This window comes from Vespula pensylvanica, chromosome 11, assembly GCF_014466175.1.
Source record: "Vespula pensylvanica isolate Volc-1 chromosome 11, ASM1446617v1, whole genome shotgun sequence".
Classification (NCBI taxonomy): domain Eukaryota; kingdom Metazoa; phylum Arthropoda; class Insecta; order Hymenoptera; family Vespidae; genus Vespula; species Vespula pensylvanica.
In genome coordinates, this window is record NC_057695.1 from 3,007,447 (window position 1) to 3,031,315 (window position 23,869).

A 23,869-nucleotide genomic window follows, 5' to 3' on the forward strand; every position below is an offset into this window, starting at 1 on the left:
AAGAAATTATTTCGCTTGGAGTAATACCAAGCAAAATATAAAGCAAAATTATATTATTAGAATGAAGTTTTTGATGCTACTGTAACTTTGAGATTCTCCAATGTAAACTACGAACCAATTGCTAAGTCATTAGATAATTCAATTACTAGTAACACGCCTCTGTATGTATTTATTAAGTAATTATTTCATGAATTTGATACAGTTTCTTATACATGTTGATATGAAATTTAAAACAACAATAATATCTTTTGAATAAAATCTTTTAATCAAATGATCTTTATATTAGCCTATGGTATTTAGAAATATATTCAGATTGAAGTTTACAAATGGTGAAGTATTCCTTTCCAAACGGAAAGGAAAATAAGAAGAATACTACTTCATGGATATACGCATTATTTCTAATAAATACTTTTTCAACCTTTCTAATCCGTGTATTTATTAATTAAATACACAAAATAATGCAAACAATTTTTGATAACATATCGTTTAATGTTTTGATAACCAATTGCACTTTAATCGTTTATGTTACTATGAAAACGTAAGCATTTTCGTATAAGTAAAGTAGTATTTATATTGATTTATAAATTAAGCAAAATTATAATGCATGCTATTATTTTTTCTATAAAAAATGAATATATCCGCAGCATACACATTTTATGTACTATTAATACAACTACATAGTTATGTTTTGAATTGTTATTCAACTTAAGTTAATAAGTTAATATTACGGCTTTCGACAAATAAATTATGTGTTTTGTGAACTACGATTACACATATATTTATACGTGAAATTATATCTTTTTCAAAAGAAACTGTTTATGTTTATACATAAGATTATATTTTTCACGAAAGAAACTGTATTCATTCTCAGTAAAAAAGCAATACTGCGTGAGTTTTGATAAGATAAATATTAGTCATATTATCGTGACATGTTTACTCATGAAGTTGATATTTGCGTGTATATAAGACTGTAACAATGTTACAGATGCTACAAGAAACTATTTCGCTTGGAGTCAAATATAAAACAAAATTACATTACAGGAATGAAGAGTCTGATACTACTTTTAATTGTGGTCATAACTATGACATTCTCTAAAGTAGACTGTATACCAATTGCTCAGCCACGGGCTGAATCATGGAATAATGCTGATCTTTGTGAGAAGTTCAAGGTTATTAAATATTTTTTTTTTAATTTTACTCATTCTATATATTTTTTCTATGCCTTAGTAAAACAATTCAAATTATATTATGATTAATAACATCAAGTTTTTAATAAAAATTTTGATAAATGTTTTTTGTTTCAGAAACCAGGACAAAGTCCACCAATAATTTGTTTTTAACATCTATTATTGTTTCCAGAAATATATAAAATGTCTGTTATGGAATATATATATATATATAATATATGTATATATTACTTATAAAACTTATTATTTTTTCATTTTTATCTTTTAATTCGTCTTTATTCAAAATGGATTTTGTAAATAAAATTCTTTGAAACATTTTTTATTCGTCTGCTGTGTGTTGATTCATCAAAATTTAGATTTAAGTATTGTAAAATGTTTTTATATTATAAGTCCACTAACAGCTGATAGAGTACTAACAGCAGATAAAATACTAAATAACAATTAGAGACAATGGAACTCTACTTCTTAATTATATTGATATTACTAATAATTATTGCTAATAACTATTACTAATAACATATTGTTCAATTTTTAAATAATCGATTGTGTTTTAATTACATGTGTGCTACGATATTTCTGTATGAATAGAGCAGAATAGTAACTTATCAATTAAGCGAAGTTATTAATCTATATTATTATTGTATATTAAATAATAAATAATCGGAACACACATACGTGAAAACGAGCATATTTATGTAATATATGTATACGTTCGTGGAGAGATTGACCAAAGAACCCCTAAACAGTTTGATGGAAAGCTTCAAGACCCGAGCTCGAGTCCTGGTCCAAACTATCTAACGATTTCAATTTTTTTATGAATCCTATTTTAAATACAATTCTTAAATGTTTTAACTTGAGACGATCATTTATTTCTTCGGCATTTAGATTACTTGGTTTAGAAATTTATTAAAATACATTTGAAAAAAATGTTTAATATTTACAATAAAAAAAGAATATTGCATGACATTTGATAAGATATTAGTAATGGTATTATCGTGCCGTTTGAATTCACGAAATAGATATCTACGTGTATATAAGACCAGGTAAAAGCAAAAGCAACAGTTCCAAAAAATTATTTTAATTGACGTGACATACACAATAAAAATTTATCATGAGAAGCACGTCTTTGATTCTACTCTTTGCTATGGTCGGAACTTTGATATACTCCGAAGTAAGCGGTACTTTGGTCGGACCTAATATTTGTCGCATAATTAAGGTAGTTAAGTATTTTATTTAATTATTGCTATACTTTCCATGTACTTTATGTATCAATAAGTACTGTAGCGAATTCTATTATAATTATTTTTTATAAAATTAAATTTTCAATAAAAAATATGATTCATATTTATCAACAAGATATGATCTATATGTGATATAAGGAATTGCGTTATAATTATATTTAGTTATGTCAGATTTTAACGAAAGATTTGATACATATTTTTTATTTTAGTGTAAAAAACCAATTTTAAAACGTGGTTAAATAATCGTTGTGTCGTGGAATAAATGAAAGGTCCTGATGAGATATAAGCACAATATTATACTATGAAAATATAAGATTCTATGAGAAGTTAATCTCGTAAATTTATTCGTTTCCTCCTAATTCATCGTTAATTGACTTAATTCATGAAATCCGTTAATTATATTAGAACTTTTGGAATCATCATGATATTTTTCATATATCTTTCAATATCTTCCATATCTTCCAATATGCGCATATTTGAAGTGTACTTTTGCAACTTTAATGAAGTTTTCTTTAAATTTTGCGTTGATCTGCTGTGCGTTCATTAATCACAACTTAAATATAATTTAATGTCTGTTTTCTATATTATATATCTTTTTCGAAACTTTTAATATTATTTTTGCAAGATTAGTTTATAAAACTACAAAACTAACTACGAGCTTGCAAACGGGATTGATTTTTATAAAAATCTAAGAAGTTTTTATTTATTTAGGAAATTTTGAACCATTCTGTATTTTAATTAAATTATCTCTCAAATAACTAATGAAACTCTACTTTTTAATCACGACCCAATAACATATCGTTCAATTGTTTATCAGTCGATATTAACTACTTGCATGTTTAACTGTGATAATCTAAGCATTTTTGAATAGAGTACTGTACTGATCTATGAATTAGTTAAAGTTATAATGCATGCTATTATTATATAATTGAAACAATATATTATTATCTATTTTTACAGCTCTCTATTTCAGTTTCAAGTTATGTAACTTAAATAAAAACGCTATAAATGAAATATTAAGCATTTTAAATAAAGAAATTGCAGTATACTTTGATAAGATATGTATTATTGTTATAGACAATATTACTGGCGTGACATAAACTCACGAAGTAGATATCTGGAGGTATATAAGATCATGCAAAAGCAACAATTACAGAGAACTGTTTTGGTTGACGTGAAATACGCAACAAAACTTCATCATGAGAAGCACGTGCTTGATTCTACTTTTTGCTATGGCAGCAATTTTGGCATTCTTCGAAGTTAACGCTGAGCCATTAGCTGAGCCACTTGCTGATGCTAATCCAACGGCTACTACAAGACGTAGAGGACGCCCGGTAAGAAATATTCTTTTAGTTGTACACATACGATTTACTTTCTTTTTATACGTCTATATATGATGCAAAGAATAGTATTATAATTAATTTTAGTTACGTTAGATTTTAACGAAAGATTTGATCCATGTTTTTTATTTTAGCCGGGTTTCACTCCATTTAGAAGTGGTTAAATAACCATTGTATCTTGGAATAAATAAAAGTCATTATAACGCAAATATTATATGATGAAAATATAAGATTCTATGAGAATTTAATCTTGTAAATTCATTTCATTCCTTCTTATTCATAGTTAATTGATTTAATTCATGAAATTGTATAATTTCATTAATTATTGAACTTATATGACTGTAATTGTTAAATCAACCTTCTGAAATTTTACTTGTGCAGTATTCTTTCAATACGATTTATTTGAAATGCATTTTTACGATGTAGATAAATTTTTAAAAACATTTTTTGTCATACTTCTGTCATATTGATTCATTACTATTTAGATTATTATATTAAACTTTTTTAACATTTGTTTTTTATGTTATATTTTAAGTGCGCTATTATCAGTTAAACCATAACATTTCGCTTCCTAATTACATGGCAATATCTGATAACGTATTGTTGAATTTTTTAATGATGAATTGCGTTTATATTGCGTGTATGAATAAGACACTTAAAATATATATCTATTCATACTATGTGGATGAAATCAGTATACTGATTTACGAATTAAATAAAATTATAATGAGTGCTATTATTGTCTATCAAAAAATACATATATAATCGAAATGAGCGCTCGCATGTGATATGATTCTGTATATAAATGTAATTCTTTAAATATTTAAGTTTTAAGTTATCAAATTTCAGCCGATGTTCAAAATAAATAAATCCTCATGAAATATAAGGCACATATTACGTGATAATAATATAAAATTATGTGAGTATTAACTTCTGTGAAAACATTTTAATCTTTTCTTCTCATCGTTATTTCACAAATTACATAAACTAACGCAGTTTTTCATTACATTTTATCAATACAATGAATCATACAGTACATTGAATCAGTCAGGTTTAATCAGCACTCTGAAATCTTATATAAATTATAAACTTTTATTATACTTTTTCTAAGATATTTATTTATGAAAGTCTTCGAAATGGTCTATTAAAAATATATATAGTCTAAGAATAAAAATTTAAATATTACTTTACGAATAGAACTGTACGATTACTTATGAATTCGTGTGTTTTAAGATAATTCATTATCACTCGTGATACTATGAATAACTAAAAAATAAAGTTTTTAAAATATCTCCTGTTTCCATGGTTTAGGTTATCTAATGTCCTAATGTATATTTTTATGGCAAATTTATAACATATGTCGTGACCTACATAATTAAAACTATGATAACTAATGGAAGCAATTTTGCACGTTTCTCGTTAAAGTACTAGTAATGCGAGTCACGAAGTAGATACTAACGTGTATATAAGGTCGTGCAAATGTAAGGAATAGCAAGAAAGTATTCTGCTTGATGTCAAATACGCAGGAACTTTTTATCATGAGAAGCACGATTTCTACTTGTTGCTGCGGTCGCAGCTTTGGGATTTTTCGAAGTAAATGCCGAACCTGTAGCTAATCCATCGGCTAATCCATTGACTGCTGCATTTGCTAACGCTTATCCACAAGCTGATATAAAAATAAACATTTATTAGCAAATAAGTATGATACAATATTTTTTTATAACTGAAAATTTGATAACCTCTATATTTTATTTTGTATTAAGTAAATAGATAGATAGATTAAAAAATGGTATGCATAATTTATCATTTTCTGGAAAGTAATGAAACGTGTCTTATTAAAAGACAAAACAAGATATATAAGACAGAATAATGGAATAAATTAAATATTGATTATGGATTATAAAAAAGTTCACGCGATGATATAAACTGTTGGGCACGCTAAATCTGGTAAATATCGTTTTATGTTTTCTGCTTATTATTATTCTGTTATATTTAAACGTAATTATTATAATTATTATACGATCGATATATACTCTTGACTACCTGGAGTTTATTTATAAAAAAAATGGATAAACGAATTCTGAACAAGTAATATGTTTTGATAGATGTTCTTTCGTATAGATTGAGAACCACTGCTGGTGTAATATTCCGGTATCGAGGTAAAAACACTGAAAATGAATTAACTTTTTGTCCAGGCGGCTCGACTCCAGGGCGGCCACGCTCGAGTCACATTGTCAGAGCCGAGGAAAGAGGTTACACAGGGACTGATGGAGAAGTTAGAAGAAAGAGATCTATAGAGATCGCCATTGTATCTTGTCTACTATTCGGTGTATCCTGTGGTGTGTCCTAGGATACCGGGACATCGCGAATTAACTAGCCGTATTCCCTCGATGAACATCGGCTGTGACCTCAACGACAACGACGAGATTGTCTGAAAAGAACCACTCTTCGCATCGTCGAGCCTTAATCGAGGTCGTGCTACCCATAGTTTTTTCTTTATATCGTTGTATTCCAGAAAAACGGAACGATTCCTCATCTCGATGATCCTTCTCCGCTCGACAGTTATAGGGAAGTCATATCTTTTCATATAATTTTAATCACACTTTAAAAGAAACATTTGTTATCTTACTCATAACATATTCTTCTGTGCTCCAAAAAAATGTCGAAATAAATCATTAGATTCTAGTCTGTATCTAGAATTCATACAAGTTATTATATTCTAACTACTATTTCACTTATCGAGAATAAACGCTTTCAATAGACGAAAACTTTGGATCTTTGAATAGGTTTTGTATTATTAATGATTAGTTTTCGAAAGTAAAAAGATTTTGGTGCAGGATTTTATAACCTCATTTTTGCATTTGCGTTTGCAAATATACGATACATAGAGTCTTCAATTTCAATCCTTCTCAAGGATAATGACGATCGCACTTCCACGTGTGATTATGATCGATGATAGATCCAAAAGGGACCAAGATTGTTTCGAAAAAGTGTGCCCTAGCACTTGCTAAGGAGAAGAACGGTTATGATAATAGTTGAGCAGGATCAAACTACGGCAAAGCGGCCTCGTGTAATTTATATTTAAATAAGCTTGAATCGAAAACCACAAGGTAAATATAAGAGACGATTCGAGAAAACGTAAGAGAGAGTGTTCCGTGACTAACGTGTGCGTGCCGATTTCCATGCGATGTGATTTTCGATCAAATTGCGGTCGCGGCTCAAGAGTGCCGGCTAATCGATTATCATCGTCGAATATTTCAGTTCGATCGCTTTCTCTCCTTCTTCTCTTTTGTTCATTTTTCTTTTCTCTTTTATTTATCTCTTTCTCTGGAGGAATTTTTTGAACGTTCGAAATTGCCTATAAGTATTTACGAATCTATGTGTTGAAATAATTTACAGGTAACTGTTGCCAATGCACAAATGTATTTTTTTATCTTATTAAAGGTTTATCTTGTTAAAGGTCAAATATTGTTAAACTCGTTAATCTTATATCAACGTTTTAAAAATGTTGCACATTAAAAATCATGTGCCTTCAGAAATGTATCGAAATAAGAATTCAATTTAACCTTTCAAATCGATGATTTATTGAAATATGAAATCATACACATTATTCTCCACGTATAAAACAATCGCGGCATTAATTCTACAAAATTAAAATCAAAAACCTTACAACCAACCTATCCAACACCTATCGGAGAAGCAACCACCGAAAGAAAACACACATCTACCCCAACACCTAATCCTACCTCATGCACGTCCATCGCAATTTTATTTCGATTCCCCCTCGTAAGGCACGCTACCTTTTCCCATCAGGAGGAAGGGCTAGGTCGGAGTGCGCCCGAGCCAGTCGTATAATAAAGGATGCCTGGAAACAATATAAAACAATAAAGGGTTCTTACCATAACCGCGTGGCTGAGTCGGTGCGATATTGTATCTGGTACACCGTGGTGAAGGAAGAAAGAAAGAAAGGAAGAAAGAAAGAAAGAAAGAAAGAAAGAAAGAAAGAAAGAAAGAGAGAAAGAAAAGAAGAGACAAAGAGAATGGCCTGGTCTGGTCAAAAGAGTGAGAAAGAGAGAAAGAAAGAAAAAGAGAGAAAGAATGACTGAGAGAGAAGGCCGTGGTAAGGGAGGAGTAACGGTGGAGGGAGAGTGTGAAACGAAAGAAGAAGGGTGTACGGGTCAGTTGTCTAATATATGTGATAATAACTTCGAGCCGGGAATCGAAGCCAGCGGCGTGCGAATCTCGGATCTGCATATATGGATTGCCGACCATCTTTCTCTCTCTTTCCTCTTCCTCCTTTTCCTTCGATCTATCTACCTCACTCGTTCTTCCCCTTACTATCCTACACGAACGTATTTTTCATACGTATAGAGATAGGCGTACGCGTGCGCGAGCCAATGCGCCAGCCGGGAATTTCAAGATTGAAATTTGAAATATGGAAATAACAGAAAACGATCTCGAGCATTCGCCATGGTGGGACCCTTACTCCACACTCAGCGGCTTTCCAAAAATGATGCGCGTTGTATATACGTATACCTATCTAAGTGGTTAAAGTTATGGGTGGAAAGGATTGTGGTCAGAAGAAAAAGAGAAAAGAGAGAGAGAGAGAGAGAGAGAGAGAGAGAGAGAGAGGGAGAGAAAAAGAGTGAAAAAAGAATAGAAGGGTAGGAAAAGGAAAACATAATTGTTATTGGTATTAAGATATATGGGTTGGATTATATAAAGATATATCTTTATCATTCATATTCTAGATTAAATGAAGTTTTCTGTAGCTGACCGTACATGCGTTTACTATGAAGAAAATAAAGTATGTAAATTGTGAGTTGACTACTACCATCTCTCGAGGTACATGCAAACAGTCTTTGTTTCGAGAGAAGACAGAACCGGCTAGAGTCGTGCCACGGAACATTAACCAAGCAGCGAGCATAACAGAAAAGATCGTAATGTTCCGCAGCGGAGGTTAGGTGCATAATGTGACGTAACGTAACATATAATGGCGACGAGAGCGTTCCATTGTATTGCACATAGAGAAAGAGAGAGAGAGAGAGAGAGAGAGAGAGGAGAACCAGAGAAAGACTTGAAAGACCAAACGTGGAAACCATATAGAAAGAAGTACTCGAGGGGATGCCCAGGCTACCCGTTCGGAGGAAAATTTTGTCGAGCGAACCAGCATTTACGTTACTCTACTTGCTCTCCACTGACGTTAGCTTCGTACACTTATGAAAATCTCCTTTTTCTTATACTGAAAAGAATAGACGGCACTATTTTGTTCAGAAAAAATGATGATCGCTTTTGCCAGAAAAATATCGATTTTATATTATACACGAATAAATGCATTTTTGATAAAACTTTATAATACAACGTGGACGATTGCCAAACATATTTCTTACCTACGTATAAAGCTATTATTATAATCGATAATCAGCATCATCAAGGCGTAAAAAGTAAATTCTTCTCCGGATAAAATAAAAAGAAAGAAAAAAAAAAGCAATTATTACCATTCGAACTTCGCTTTGGATCCATTTTATTCACCCTTTGACGAGACGAGACCAAGGAAACGATTTAACAAGCGATTCCGTGGCGAATATTAATGAGAAAATTGCTTCGGCAATTGCGGAGAGATTCGACGGAAGATTTTAAAGAAGCAGGTGGTGGGTGCTCGTGGGCGTGCGCGCGCGCGCCCACTCCACAAATCCGATGGCCCGGATATTCAAGCTGAAAGCTCTTACAACCGTGGAAAAGGGAGTAATCGAGGAGAATTCAGTCCTTGTCTTCAATGCCCGTAGACAAACGGTTATTTCTTTCCTTTCTTTTTTCGGTACTGTCCCGCCATAATCGAGGGATTAAGATCTTCCATAGGTGTAGTGAATCGAATTATTAGCCTGTACAAAAAGAGATAAAGAAAAATATATCTTGAGGGAAATTAAAAAAAAATTTTAACAGTTTCGTATGGAAGACTTCTATGTACAATATTTTTAATAGCATGGATCATCAAATTGCTTGTAAATATATTCAAAATGATGTCTCGCTTCGTATTAACCAGAATTTATTCGAGGTATAAACATGCCATTTGTCTTTGACGAAGAACATAAATATACTCGTTTCTAATGAGAAAGAGAAAAGAGGAAAGAGGAAGAGACAGAGAAAGGGAACGATTGCGCGATCGTTAATAAATTGTATTTATGCAAGAAAACGGTACTCATAATCAGACATTTTCTCAGCCTTCGAGTTAGGTCATTAGAAGGCCATTGTTCATAAGCGTTTATAACGTATTTGAGCTTTGAACGTGTATCACGTTGAAAGAGTCGCTATAGCATATCTTAACGAGTAATTATACTTCTTCGATAGATGGGGAAATGGCGAAAGAGAAAAATGGAAAATTGCAAATTAATGGAGAAAGTAAGATATTGTTGCTGTGAGTTTTGGAGTGTAACCTTTTCCAAAAATCCTTAAAATGGTTGTTATCTCTATTCTTATTCGTTTTTCTTTTTACTCTTTAAGTCCTATGATCTTTTCCTATTGTTTGCATATTTTAAATCAGAATTGATCACGAAGATAGAAGATCGAAGATCGAGAGAAAAACTTTTTGAAAGTATTTTATAGATTCGTTCTTCAATAATATAATAATAAATAGTATGATTTCAATAAGATAAAATAATTTGTAAAGTTAAATGTTAATTAGGAATAATAAATGGTAAAGAATTATTGCATCTTGACATTCCACTCAATCAGGACTCCATTTTTCCACCCCTAAATCCAAAATCGAAGGAAAACCATTTGAATCGTTTGCGACCCGATTATATCGGAATTAAACGGCCGATTTAAGAAAAGGAAAGAGAAAGAAACCGAAGGGCTTCAGGATCGTTTCTCAACGTCAGAAACCAAGAGCCATCGGATTTTCCTGACGGAGGAGAAAATACGAGCTCTTCCAGTTGCTGTTCCCTCTCCTCGTTCTTCTTTTCCCGATTCCACTCTCGTACATACGCATGCTATACGCGCGACTTTGAAAAGTAAAGAAGGATAGAAAGAGAAAAGAAGAGAGAAAGAGGGAGAAACAGAGAGAAAGAAAGGGAGGGAGAGAGAGAAAGAGAGAGAAAGAGAGAAAGAGAACAGACCGTTGTCCGGGTATAAAGAAGTTCATTATCGTGACGTTTAATTATGTATTTATTTTTAAAACCCTTTGTCGAGCCAGAATCCTTTTACCGGGAAAAGAGTTACGCCGATTCTCGGTAACCACTCTCTCTCTCCCTCTCTTTCTCTTCGTCTATCTCTCCCTTTCTTCTTGTTTCTCCTTCTCGCTCTCTTCCTCTCTCTCTCTTTCTCTCTCGTTGTCCATTGCTAGCTGACTGCTAATGAATTTTCACCTTTTTTCGCCTTATTTGCTCATTAGTGCCTTACCCACGCTTTTGCTCTCTCTGTTTCTCCCGTTCTTACTCTCCTATCCCTACTCTTTTCTTCTTCATCACTCTTTCTCCCTCGTTCTCTCTCTCTCTCTCTCTCTCTTTCTCTCTTACTTTCGACTAACTCTTATATTTTTTCTTATTCTCTACCTTTCCATTTCTTGTATATCCGTACGTCAATTTTACTTCTTCTTTTCTTTAGTATGTATTCCTTTGCACTCTAATCCTAGTAGTTGTCGGAGGAGATAAGGTACAGGTGCCGGAGTGGCACTTCGTTACTCAATTACGTTGTAAACGATTTAACGCGCGTAACCTAGATCTTTTTTCTATTTTACAATTGTACCCATGATAAGTTCGTTCTCGTTTTATTGTTTCATTTCCATTTTTATATTGATCGTAGAGATAACATTATTATTAATCGCTAGAAACTTACAGAAATAAACAAATTCAACGAACCGCCGCGGAATAAAAGAAACAGGAAAAAGGAGAAAGTGAAGGGTCAGCATAGCCCCAAACCTAACCCTAACCCTTTGATCTCGTTATCTCGCGCGACGCCTACGCGGCAAAGTAACGATGTCGCCGGAGAATCCCATCCGGTCCTATTAAAACGAGCTCACATTCTACGAAAGAGTTCCCTCTCTCTTCCTCTCTCTTACCCTCTCCTATGTACGTATATCTCGCAATTACAGCCGTCACTCCCCGTCGACGTTTCGACGATACAGATGAGTAGGGAGAGAAAGAGAGATAGAGAAATAGAGGAAAGGGTGGGCGTTGGGGGTGAGAAGGGTGGAAAGCTGAAATCCGTTCGATTTCGCTAGTGGCCGGCTGCTGACGATCGATTCTCTCTCTCTTTCTCTCTCTCTCTTTTTCTTTCTCTCTTTCCCTCTTTCTCTCTCTTTGCTGCACGAGTTCTCTCTAATTTCGACATTTTCACCCTGTCCGCTATATTTGTTATATTTTCGCCTCGGATCATTATTACGCGGCACCGCACGCAGTACGAGGGGATTACGGCTTAATCCGGTCTGCTATAAATTGGGCGGAATCGCAGTCCGTATTCTCTCTCTCTCTTCCTCTCTCTCTTTCACGCTTCATCGCTTTCTCTCTCATTCACCCACGATGATTTCACGCGTTCATTTGTTCATTCCGAAGTCGAAATTTGCAGTTTCTCGGAAGTAAGTATTATAACAAGTGGAATGTAATGTGTATTCTTATATCAGTTGAATATTTTACCCTTTATTTTTTTGCCTATATGTTAATACTTAATTGATTTTATATTAAATAGAATAAAATACAATTAGATTAAACCATTAGATTTTCACTATAAACAATCGTCCTCCGTTCGCTTCATGACGAGGATCACTTACTTCAACATCCTCGAAAGTGTCTCCGGGAGAACAGCAGAATAAAGAAAGAACGAAGAAAAAGAAGAAAACATTGTCGGAGGGAATGAAGAAGATCCAAAAATATCGTATATGTCGTAGAGAAGAAGAGATAGAAGGAAAGAAGATGAGGATGAAGAAGTAGAAGAAGAAGAATTTGGTAGGTCAAGCAAAATGAGAATCGAATCGCAGCAAGCAAAGAAATATCGTCGGTCAGCGGAGAAAATCCGTATCCTGGCAGTAACGACCAAGATGGACGAAGGAAGAAAGAAAAAGAAAGAGAAAGAGAAAGAGGGAGAGAGTGAAAAAGAAAGAGAGAGAGAGAGAGAGAGAGAGAGAGAGAGAGAGATGGCGAGGGTGGTACCCTTAGCTGGTTTCCCTCAGGAGGTTTTATAATGGCGTCCAGTTACTACCGACAGGACCTCGGGCGAGCCCACGGACACGATACGATCCTTCTCCAAAGGACGAAGGCCGATTTAACAAGTGCTCGAATATACGGCTATGAGTGGTCTGAGCATCCTACGAGAAAGAGATTTTTACAATGTACGGAAAGCAAAGAGGGAGAGGGAGAGAGAGAGAGAGAGAGGGAGGGAGGGAGGGAGAGAGAAAATCGCGATGGTAACGATAGTGACGATAAGCATAATCCTAAAGTGTATGTATAATATACATGCAATTTCGAGAAAAAGTACTGTTATTAGAGCTATGTATTATTGAATGTGAATTGAAATCAATAGTTGTGACTACCACAAAATTATGAATGTAGGTATTTCTTACAGAACGTTTTTATCATTTAAGTACAAAAAGAAAATCCAATTCTTGAATATTTCACAACCACGAAACGCCACGCCGACGTGTTTCCGTCAAAGAGCTTCCGTTTTATTTGTACTCACCATCGCCGGAATTAATTCGGTTCTTGTAATTCTCTTGTTTCATCATGATATAATTGGTAACACGATATATTCTCTTCTCTCACTCTCTCTCTTTTTCTTTTTGTCTTTGTTTTTCGCGAATACGTTGAGCAGTGTCATTATGAATAAAGAGACGCGTTCGCGTCGAGAGTTAACGATTTTGCGACGTGATATTTTACCGGGTGATATCATAATAATGTTAAAATCACGCTCGGCCCACACACATTTAGTTTTGTTCTTGCAACGATCCAACTTCAAAGGAAAATTACACTGGATATATATTTTTTTTATTTAAATTATTCCGATCTATATCTCCAAAAGAAACGGAAAAATGAATTATCCCTATGAATAATTATTATTCATCGATGCGAAATTCATAAATTTGTTACATATAAAATAAAATTATTTATTTTATTCCATATCTATATTCTTTATTCAAAATTTGTTCGAAAGAAGAAAAACTGATTTAGAGAAGTTCGATTTAAAATCGGAGTAGGATCTATCTCTTTTCCGGAATTTTTGTTTAGTACTAACATGGCTCGAGTCGAATCGAACCAAGACATAGCGCATAGCTTTCGTATTTGGCGCGTTTCAAGCCCAAGACGCGGTACCATGCGTTCCTCGTCTATTTTCGCTAATTGGGTTCGATTCTTTGAGATTCGGAGTTGCCATGGCATGCAGGCAAGCTCTTAAGTCGAGCCTCTAGAGAAGAAGAGAAAAAGAGAATGAGAGAGATTTATTATACCAGAGCCTGACTTGACTCAACAAAAAGGCGATAATAATTGTAAATTTATAAAGAAAATTAAAATTTCCAATATTTGACTAATATCATACGTAAAGCGAAATTAATTTTTTATGAGAACATTTGCGCGGAAGATATTTTTTGCTAATTTTCATAAAAAAAAAAAAATAAATAAAAAAGAAATGAAATCAAGGAATTTAAAATAAATGTTCAACATTTATAGGAGAGAAATAAAATGTTTTTATCATTTGTGACAATATAATTTTATAAAATTACTTTTATCGATTTTTTAACTAATTTCAGTATACAATTTCTCTTTTCCAAATATGATTGTACATATATTAACAAGAAGAAATTAAAAAATTATTCAATTATTCAATTATTCGTTTATTAATCAAAACGACGAACAAAATATCCCAAAAGGAGAAATAGATTTTTCAAAAGCTGATATTACAATTTAAGCACATAGAAAAGGTCGATGAAAAATAAGAAGATGAAGAAAGGGATAGGGATGAACCGACTCGTAGTTGAGGCAAACCGTACCATACTTCTCGCTGATATACGAGATGTCAATTTAATTGCATCCACAAAGTGGCCCTGAGCGACGTGCGGTTCTCTTGCCCTCTTTCTCTCTTTCTCCTCGAGAGATTTAAATTAGAACACATCATAGGAGGCTTTTCTTGGACCTCGGAAAATATCGAAACATATTTATAAATAAATTAAACGATTTGTAAAAGCGATGTATAAAACTCTATAAAAAGTGATTGAATAAATTCGGATGCAAAGAATTCTTTGTAAATAAGTTTTTTAACAATCGTCAAAGAGAGAAACCGATCGTATGTCGTCCAAAGCCTTCGAACGTAGTTACAAAAAGAAGCATCATCGTTCTTCCGGCAAAGCGCGGAGCAGGTATTCCATGTTAGAAATAATGCGATGATAAGAATCGAAAATAAGAATTCCTTGACGAAGAAGAGAAAAAGATAGGCAGACAGAGCGAGAGGGAGGGAGGGAGGGAGAGAATGAGAGAAAGAAAAAGAAAGAGAGAAGCAGAGACTGTTCCCCATTAAAGTGTCTCCGCAGGCGTTTAATCACCCAATTAAGAGGATTTTCACGTATGTTAATTAGTCGAAACACATGCAAAACGTTGTGTGTCCCCTCGCGTACCCTTCTCCCTCTCCAACGTTTCTCCCTTTGCCTCTTCAGCCTCCGGTGGTGCTTAAAGCCTTGCGGGAATGAGGGCCTCGATTGCACTCGAGGGCTAAAAAGAGATCAAAAGGAGGCTCCCACCGTCGCAAGAAATACCACATGCGCATACATATGTATGCGAGTTGCGATGGTGGCTACACATGTACGGCCACCTACGCACACGAGTGTTCATCTTCTCTCTCTCTCTCTCTCTCTCTCTTTCTTTCTCTCTTTCTATCTTTCTATCTTTCTCTCTCTATCACTTTCTCGTACGCTCACGCGCACAAGGGTTGGAGACGCGTGTTAAACCATCCTCGTTAGTGCTCGACACGCGGAAAGGAAAGCTATCGCAAAGTTGGTAGGAACAAACGGGCTCGGTGCCCGGCCGTCGGTAAGGACATTAATGACCCTGCTCGTCTAGAAAATAATTGGGAGTAAAATCACGTTAAATTAAAAATAATTGGAGGTTCAATTAAATACCGCGACCTGGTCCCTCGTGTACACTCGGTCTATAATACGAGGTTGCCCTTAACGCGAAACTCTTTCTCGAGTGTCGATGAATGTAATCCGCGTTGCTACTACTGATCGATAATCCGAGCATACTTTATTGTTCCTAAGCTCGATTGTTGCGGTCTGGGTATTCCTTTGTTTTCTGTTCCTTTAGATCCAATTTATTTTTGAATTTAGAGTGGAAGCTTACACATCGACGATTTGGATTTTTCAGAACTGAAGTTCACTTTCTGAGGTATGTAAATGACACTCGTAAAACTGTAAGATCTTGTATTTAAAAGTATCTTTGTTGCTATAAAAAGTTAATCTACTATGGTTTACTGATAACAATCCGAAACCCGTGAAAAATAGTAATAAAGAATCTAAAAAATTATCTCTCGACTTTAATACAACCCATAACAAAAATGATGGGATAATTAAACTTGACTGATTGTTTTGATAAAAGATAAAGGGGGAGAGAAAAAGAGGAATAAGGAGATAAGGAATGAGTGAGAAAAGATGGACAGAAGCATCAAAATGTTCGCTAAACGAAGGAAAAATCGACGAGGAGAGAAAGACAGTAAAGTAGGAAAGAAGAAGCGTGTCTATCTATTCAATTATCACCTCGGCCTCGGTCTCGGTGCTGCGTATACGTACGAACAGGTAATCCCATTTCACGACTTCCGGCCATTCTAGCAACTTTGAGCGACGTGTCCTGTGACGTCATTTCGGCGCACTCATCCACGTCTTTACGAACGCGTTCCCTGAACGCGACCATCCCTCTCTTAAAACGTCATATCGCCATCGTTTTGAATGCCTAAATTATATAAGTAAATTAACCTCGAACGAACACTCGCGAACTCGTGGAAATAATATCGACTCGTAAGCACTCAGTTGCAGTCGTTAACTCGTCGAGGGTTATGACGCAATTACTTACAGCTTAAGATTTCAAAAGTTCCAGTCCCTCTCGTCTCATACCTTTCATTTTCTCTTTCTTTTCCATTTTCTCTCTTTCTCTCTCTCTCTCTCTTCCCCTTACTCTAATTTACCTCTTTCAGCAGGTACGAACATAGTCATGTCCTGCGTCATCGTCCACGTAACGGTATTATTTGCAAATAATTAGTAATGAATTAATTACGTTTTTAATGCACGATCAGAGCTTTTGATTAATCGATTAGGCTCAAATCATTTAGGCAAACAATCTAAATTCCTTTTTGCTCACTCTTGAATATCTGTTGTATAATTAGGAGTTTGCATGTTGGCATTGCATGAGGTAGCATTTTGATCCTTGCTGAAGTAATTAAGTAAAACGAGAAGAAAGAAAGAGAAAAAATATCTTATTAGTATATTCGTAATGAGAAAAATAATTAATTCAAAATAAAAATACTGTATAACAAGTGAGAATTTCGAAGATGCAACAAAGTGATTGGAAGAACCTTGATTTTCAGTAAAAGGTGCTATAAATAATTTCTTAAAGGAGGCCTTGATCCGCGAAAGGAGACGACGAAGAAACCCGTTCTCTGTTTCGAGAAACGTACCTTCCGGAAGATTCTCATACCGCGACAGGAAGTTTCTAAGCTGCTACACGTACAGGAAGAAAACTCGATCCCCAGATGACTAAGAGACTCATTTGCGTTGCTTTTAATGCTTATAAATCTCTTAGTACCTCTACACGTTTCAGAATCATCCTTCCTTCGCTCATTAACAAAAATTCATTTTCTAATCGTCGTCCTTAGTTTTTCTTTGTCTTTTAAAATTTGGAACCATTTCTCCAACGTACATTGATAAGTTTCAAATTTCGTTGTTCTACAGTACTCACATGTATTATCGTAGCGGTATCATTGATACTGCTGCAGCATCCGGAAAAGGGGCTCCAATTTCTATCGCTTGGAATTTCGTCACGCGTAATTCTATCCGCGTGTACCGGCAATTGCCATGTAATGCGCATAATATTGTTGGCCAGAAGCAACTTCACTGCACACGAGTGTACGTGCGTTCTCTCGGATTATTGGACGCTTGCATTATCACTGAATTTCTCTATCGGATATATACATATACATTTATATATATACATATATACACAGTTAGAAAGAGAGAGAGAGAGAGAGAGAGAGAGAGAGAGAGAGAGAGAGAGATAAAGGTAGGAAGACTGGCTTGTTAATAAACTGAGTACGCGGGCTACCCGTAGGCATGCATCTGTCCTATGGAATAACAATTGTTCGCAACAATAGGTATTTAATCTTCCGTAATATCCCAATGTGCGTTATGCACTTCGAAATTTGAGGAAAGCAATCGTATTACAATCCACAAGATTATGCTTCCGATATCGATAACTCTAGATACCACTCTACCCATCTCAGTTTAATTCGGATTTAAGAAACATTTGTGCAACGAGCACGTATTCACTTAGAAACAGTAAGAACTTTTGTAGACGATCATGTGGGAAAATAGTTCTTTGTTCGAGCTTTCTCTCTCATTCCGAGTTACATATATTAAAGGAGTACCAAGAAAGGTGTAGGAGAACGTTACAATACGATAGCATGTGCGTGTCGCGCAAAGGTGTAGGAAAGGGTCTCAAGAGGAGAAGAAGAAAGAGAAGAAGAAGAAGAAGAAGAAGAGGTGAAGGAGAAGGAACGTAAAGATAGCGATAGTGATGGTGATGGTGATGGTGGTAGTGATGGTGGTGGTGGTGGTGGTGGTGATGGTGGAGGTGGTGGTAAAGCAGGATGGAGGTAGAGGTAGATACGTTGAAGGAGATAAGGGGAAGATACGGCTCGGTTTAAGGAAGCGGTTAATTACCAGAAGATGGAAGATTGCCGGGGGCACGGTCTTATGCTTCGCGTATAACCAAAAGAACCGATCCTTTAGCCCAGGATCGCGGATGCCTTCGAGTAATAATCTTACAAGCATTTACGGCCATTACCCTTCCACGTATTGATCTACGCTCGATCGAACTACACGGGAGACGAAGCGAAATCGAAGCGGCCCGTTAACGATAAAGGTTCAACGCGTGTCTACCAGGACGCGTCCCTAATCTACTTGCTTATCTCCTTTCACAGCTATGCCAGTCGACACACGTGTCGTCATTTCTACCTGCTGACCTTCTCCTGTAGGAAAAGCTTTCTATAACATTTTTTATAGAACAGCGAAAGTTACTGCCACGTATTAATTTCTAATTCAATACAAATAAGATAAATAATAACGACAAATTCGAAAATCAGTTTCGCGCCTATGAATCGTACGTTCGCAAATAAAGGATAAAGGACAGGGACGAACATTACGAGCTCGCATTGTTCCGCATAATTAATTTTATACATTTCACTCGATTGTGTGACCGCGTTCCGCGACGTTTCGCCCACGACACGAGGTGCCGCGGTACCCCGGCCGACGAACCGAAACTTCCGTGATTGTTTTGAAACAAAAGTAAATTTAATTTACCGGCTAATTATCGCCCGCGCAAAGTTCTGAATTAAACTTGTAATTGGCTTTCGCTTGATTCGAAGAAATTGTACTAAGCTCTCTCTGCGTCTCTTTCCCTCTCTCTCAGTCTCATCCCAGAAACGACTGAGATGTTCCGTGTAATCCAACATGAACGTGTAACAGTAAATGTGTATGTGGCTGTGGATGTGGTGTACACAGACAAGCATACAGAAGAGACGTAACAACCTTTCTACATAATTACAGTCACGTGTACGGTTTCCCAATTAAAATCATCTTCGCGTGCTATCCACTTACAGACCGGAGACAGATCGCTTTTCCCTTTATAGATCAACGGTATTCGTCTCTCTCATCGGCTTCCATGTTAACTACCCGTTTCCTCGACAACGAGCATGCCTCGTTGCTGGGTCTAACGTTAAAAGGATGGATGATATTTATCAAGAACGGTGCTAGTTTTTTTAAATAAATAATTTATAATACGATTAGCAACGATACAAAAATATATATATATATATATATATATGTATAGGTAAATCAATCAAATTTTATCGAATTCAATCAAAACGATGACTCGTAAGAACACACTAATCAGAAAATTTGAAATTGCATCTCTCTCTTCCTTTCTCTCTCTCTCTTTCTCTCTTTCTGACGTGAACATATTAATTTCGTTAGACGAGAAACGAATTGCTGTGTCGCATTGCGTTATCGTAATGGACAACGTGGCCCTAGGAGAGAGGGCGAGACTCGGTATAATATACATTCGACCCTGTATTTGTATTCGTAACAGTAATTACCGGAACGCACGGATACATTCTCGGTAGGATTAATCGCACAGGTATTGATCAACTCTCAGTAGAAATGTGTAGTTCGCTTTTACGCGCACGATTCAGTCGTAAAGAGAAAGAGAGCTGGAGAAAGAGAGAGAGAAGAAAAGACAGGCACAGAGGAATGAAGTTAAGGTCATGAGTCTCTTTTTCTTAAAGATAATAAAAATGCTAAGAAATTTTGTCGATATCCTCCTTGTTCAAGATACATTATTTTAGACTATTTATCTATTAAAAATGATTCAAACACAATTCTTATTGAATCAATGTCAAACGTTTCAAAAGAGGACGTGTTTCGATTCAGAACTGTTTTTTAATACTCACGTAGTCGATCTTGTTCATATCGGGAATAAAAAGGGAGGAAGAGAAAAAAGCGAAGAGAAAAAATATAAAACAAAGAAAAAAAATCGGACAAAGTGACAACGGTATATCGTGTATCGCGTGACTGAGGTCGACGAGAGAGAAAGAAAGAAAGATAAAGAGAGAGAGAGGGAGAAGGAGAGAGAGAGAGAGAGAGAGAGAGAGAGAGAGATTGTATATAGGAGGGATGTGGAATTTCAATGGCGCATAAAAATGAGATGTTTAGATGAAAACAAGGAGATAAGGGACACACACGAGAGGGAACGTACAGCGGTCATTTAAATTGTAATTTTCAGTAGGAGTTCTATGGGAGGGTTCGCGTGTCCGTAATGTATGCGCATCTCAAGATGTTCCGCGTTTGCACGATAGTCTTAGTCTTGTGTAAGGTACGACGTACGTTCACAGCATTAGTAGACACTCGTGCTTCTCTTTCGGTTTCGGTTTACAAGAGAGAATCTTCGAGAATTTTTGCATTATCTAAAAAGTCTTCTTCTTAAGATTAATAAAAAGAATACATATTAAAGAAGAAAAAAATGTATATGTCTATGTTAGCAAACAAATAATTCAAAGTTTCCTTTTGACAAACTCGAATTACTAATTTTAAATATTCTAACATTTGCAAATATTTCGGACTAACGTGAGGTGTAATCATTTCTTACATAGAAAAATGTAAACTACTCGTTTTACCATAGTAAGGTCGAAAGTGGAGGCTCCCGGTTCTTCGTCTTAAACGAGCGCCCTGCGGTGAGATCGTATCTACAAAATAGAACACCGCAATCGGATAACATCTATTTTCTCTCTCTCTCTCTCTTTCTCTCTTTCTCTCAAATTGGATAAGGAAGGACAACGAGAGACTGCAAAGAACGAGGACAATACGGAGAAGATAAATTTTCTAATTTCTCAAAAGAGATTTTTTTTATGCATATGACTAACAACTTAATGTATATACTTGATGTATATACACTCGCAAATTTGATAACTTGAAAAACAATAATTTCATATCGATATTGAGATCAAGCAAATGTACAAATTTCAAAAATATTAACACGGTATAAAAGGCACATATAACATAAATAATCGGTTGTAAAGTCCCCCCGACTCCCATACGAGTCGACGATATAGCAGAACAAAAGAAGACCAGATGGAAGTAGAAAGGAAGGATGGAGTAAAGGCAAATGCGAGCACCCTTCTCATCCTCCTCGAGGCACGTCCAACAGAAAAATCCTGGTATCAGCTACGCGCGATCGTAAATTCCTTCGAATATTTTATTGTGTGACAATTTTTATGGTAATTATCATTATAAATTTGCCGGGTTATTTATGTCACGTCGCGTATAAAGAAGGGATAACCGGTGCCAGGGATGAGGGGTGATGGTTCAAACGAGAGAGAAGATCCCTACATCATTCGAGCGAAGATTGGAGGATGCGTAAACCATAAGAAGCATGATGGAAGAGCGAAAGAGGAAGAGGGAGAGAGAGAGAGAGAGAGAATGTTTCAATGGATCTCTCGGATTACCTGCTGAGATATTCATTAAAGCGTTCTCGTTAATGACACCTTCATCAAGAAAATTTACAAGTCTGTCGTTAGATGATCGCGACCAATCGAGCATCTTATTCTCTTGGTTGAATAAATATATTGAAGAATTTGGTAATTCATCTTCTATCTTTTGTCTTAATTGTAATTTATTTTTTACTACATTTGTCGAAGAAAATAATAACAGTCATTTCATCAACTTGTTCGTGTATTGTAAATTAGAACATTAAAAATCTGAATCCTTTCATGTGATAAAATCTGGAATGACGTGGAGAAAAATTGTGAAAGAAGGAGGAAAAAGAAGAAGAGTAAAAGACGCTCGATAGGTGGGTTCGAGCGAAGTAGCTGAAGGGGGTGGATGGAGGAAGCGTAAATCAAGCGACAGCTCGAGGCACAGGCTCGGACTTTGTGTAAAAGAGAAGGTGGTATAAAGAGTGTAATGAGGAAGAGAGCGAAGGCAGCGAAATGATCTCATTAGCACATTCCTAGCGGACCGCCTTCGTCGTCGTGTGTCAAGAACGAAATTCCCTACCCTACCGATATTGTTAGGGACGACTTAACTCCCACATAAATAATCTCCTATTCGCTCATGGTCTGGTCTTTCTCCTCCTTGTCCTCCTCCTCCTCTTTTTCTTTCTCCTTATCCACCTTCTTCACCTCATCCTCTACCTCCTCCCCCTTTAACGAAACGAAGCCACTTCGACGTGTCACGATACGCTTTTAGACACAACGACACAAATATTACACAGTTCGACGTTCCACATTACTCTTCTAAGGAAAACTACAGAGAACTTTGCAATGCGTTCGCATATATAATTTCTCGACAGTATAGTTTAAATCTTCATTATTAAAGACAATAAAAATTTTCGTTACAATAATTTGTTTCGAATAGGTAATCGATAAAATATTCAAAAAGCTAATTTTAATCTATCTAGGAATAAACTTGAAAATCACCATTTTTCGTGATTCGATTTAACAATTCTTTATTTATTTCCATGTAAGACTTCTTTTCTCGAACGTAACGAAAAACAATGACATCAGTGGCATCGACTGGGGCAAGCCCGACGGCAATAAGATTCTACAAAGCAACGCCTTGTCTTTTTCTTTAACGTCTACTCTCCTGGGTTCACCAAGAATGTAATACCGGACCAATTACTTGGGATATCTAGCTCGACCCTGCTCGTATCCTAGCCACGGACTCGAATATATCGCACACCAGAGAGACAACACTTTACGCTATTCTCAATCCTTTGTAGAATTCGATGAGCGATCATTATTGGTTACATTATGTTTGGACAGCTTCTTTCATATTCGAGTTTCGACGCTTTTCATTTTTTTTAATCTTCAATGATTTCTTTATGAATTCAAACAAAAAATCTTTCTACATTAAACTAGATCTCATAAATAGCTTCGTGAAAGCAACGAGTAAACGAAGGAAATTAGTTTTAATATGTGGAAAAATACTTGTCCAGAGTTAAGCAAAATTGTGAAATTAAAATAAAAAAAAGATTTGTTCGTAACACCACGGATAAACTGGTTGATGAAACATAAAAATTTCGTTGAGGTTTCAAATGAAACCAAAAAAAAAAAACGACTGGAAATGCTCTTGAGGCTGTAATTGGACACTTTTTTAAAGTTCTAAATTACATTCAATTAGTAAAAACGTTGCCGGGGGCATTCAAAACCATGTAATGTAATCTGTCTTTAAAAATACCCATGAGTTAACGAAATCTAGTTAGCAAAAAAAAAAAAGAATAAAAAACCAAATAGAGGAGGAAAAAGAGAGAAAAGAAAAAAAAATTGTATTCTGAGTCGACACGTTCATCTCTATCGTCGATTAGTG

The 23,869-nt window shown here is 35.4% G+C and overlaps 1 protein-coding gene and 4 long non-coding RNA genes across 5 annotated transcripts in view; 4 read left to right on the forward strand and 1 right to left on the reverse strand.

Moving 5' to 3' along the window:
* The window catches only part of LOC122632951 (thyroid receptor-interacting protein 6), a 217,738-nt gene that overhangs the window by 137,873 nt on the left and 55,996 nt on the right, over positions 1-23,869 (reverse strand). The window lies entirely within an intron of this gene.
* Positions 835-1,374, forward strand: LOC122632955. The gene is made up of 2 exons (XR_006327977.1): positions 835-1,169; positions 1,305-1,374. It is a non-coding gene; the product is annotated as an uncharacterized LOC122632955 (long non-coding RNA).
* On the forward strand, positions 1,935-2,759 carry LOC122632954. Its single transcript, XR_006327976.1, has 2 exons — positions 1,935-2,403; positions 2,638-2,759. It is a non-coding gene; the product is annotated as an uncharacterized LOC122632954 (long non-coding RNA).
* LOC122632956 lies at positions 5,535-6,453 on the forward strand. Its single transcript, XR_006327978.1, has 2 exons — positions 5,535-5,715; positions 5,964-6,453. It is a non-coding gene; the product is annotated as an uncharacterized LOC122632956 (long non-coding RNA).
* LOC122632959 lies at positions 7,832-9,121 on the forward strand. Its single transcript, XR_006327983.1, has 2 exons — positions 7,832-8,432; positions 8,520-9,121. It is a non-coding gene; the product is annotated as an uncharacterized LOC122632959 (long non-coding RNA).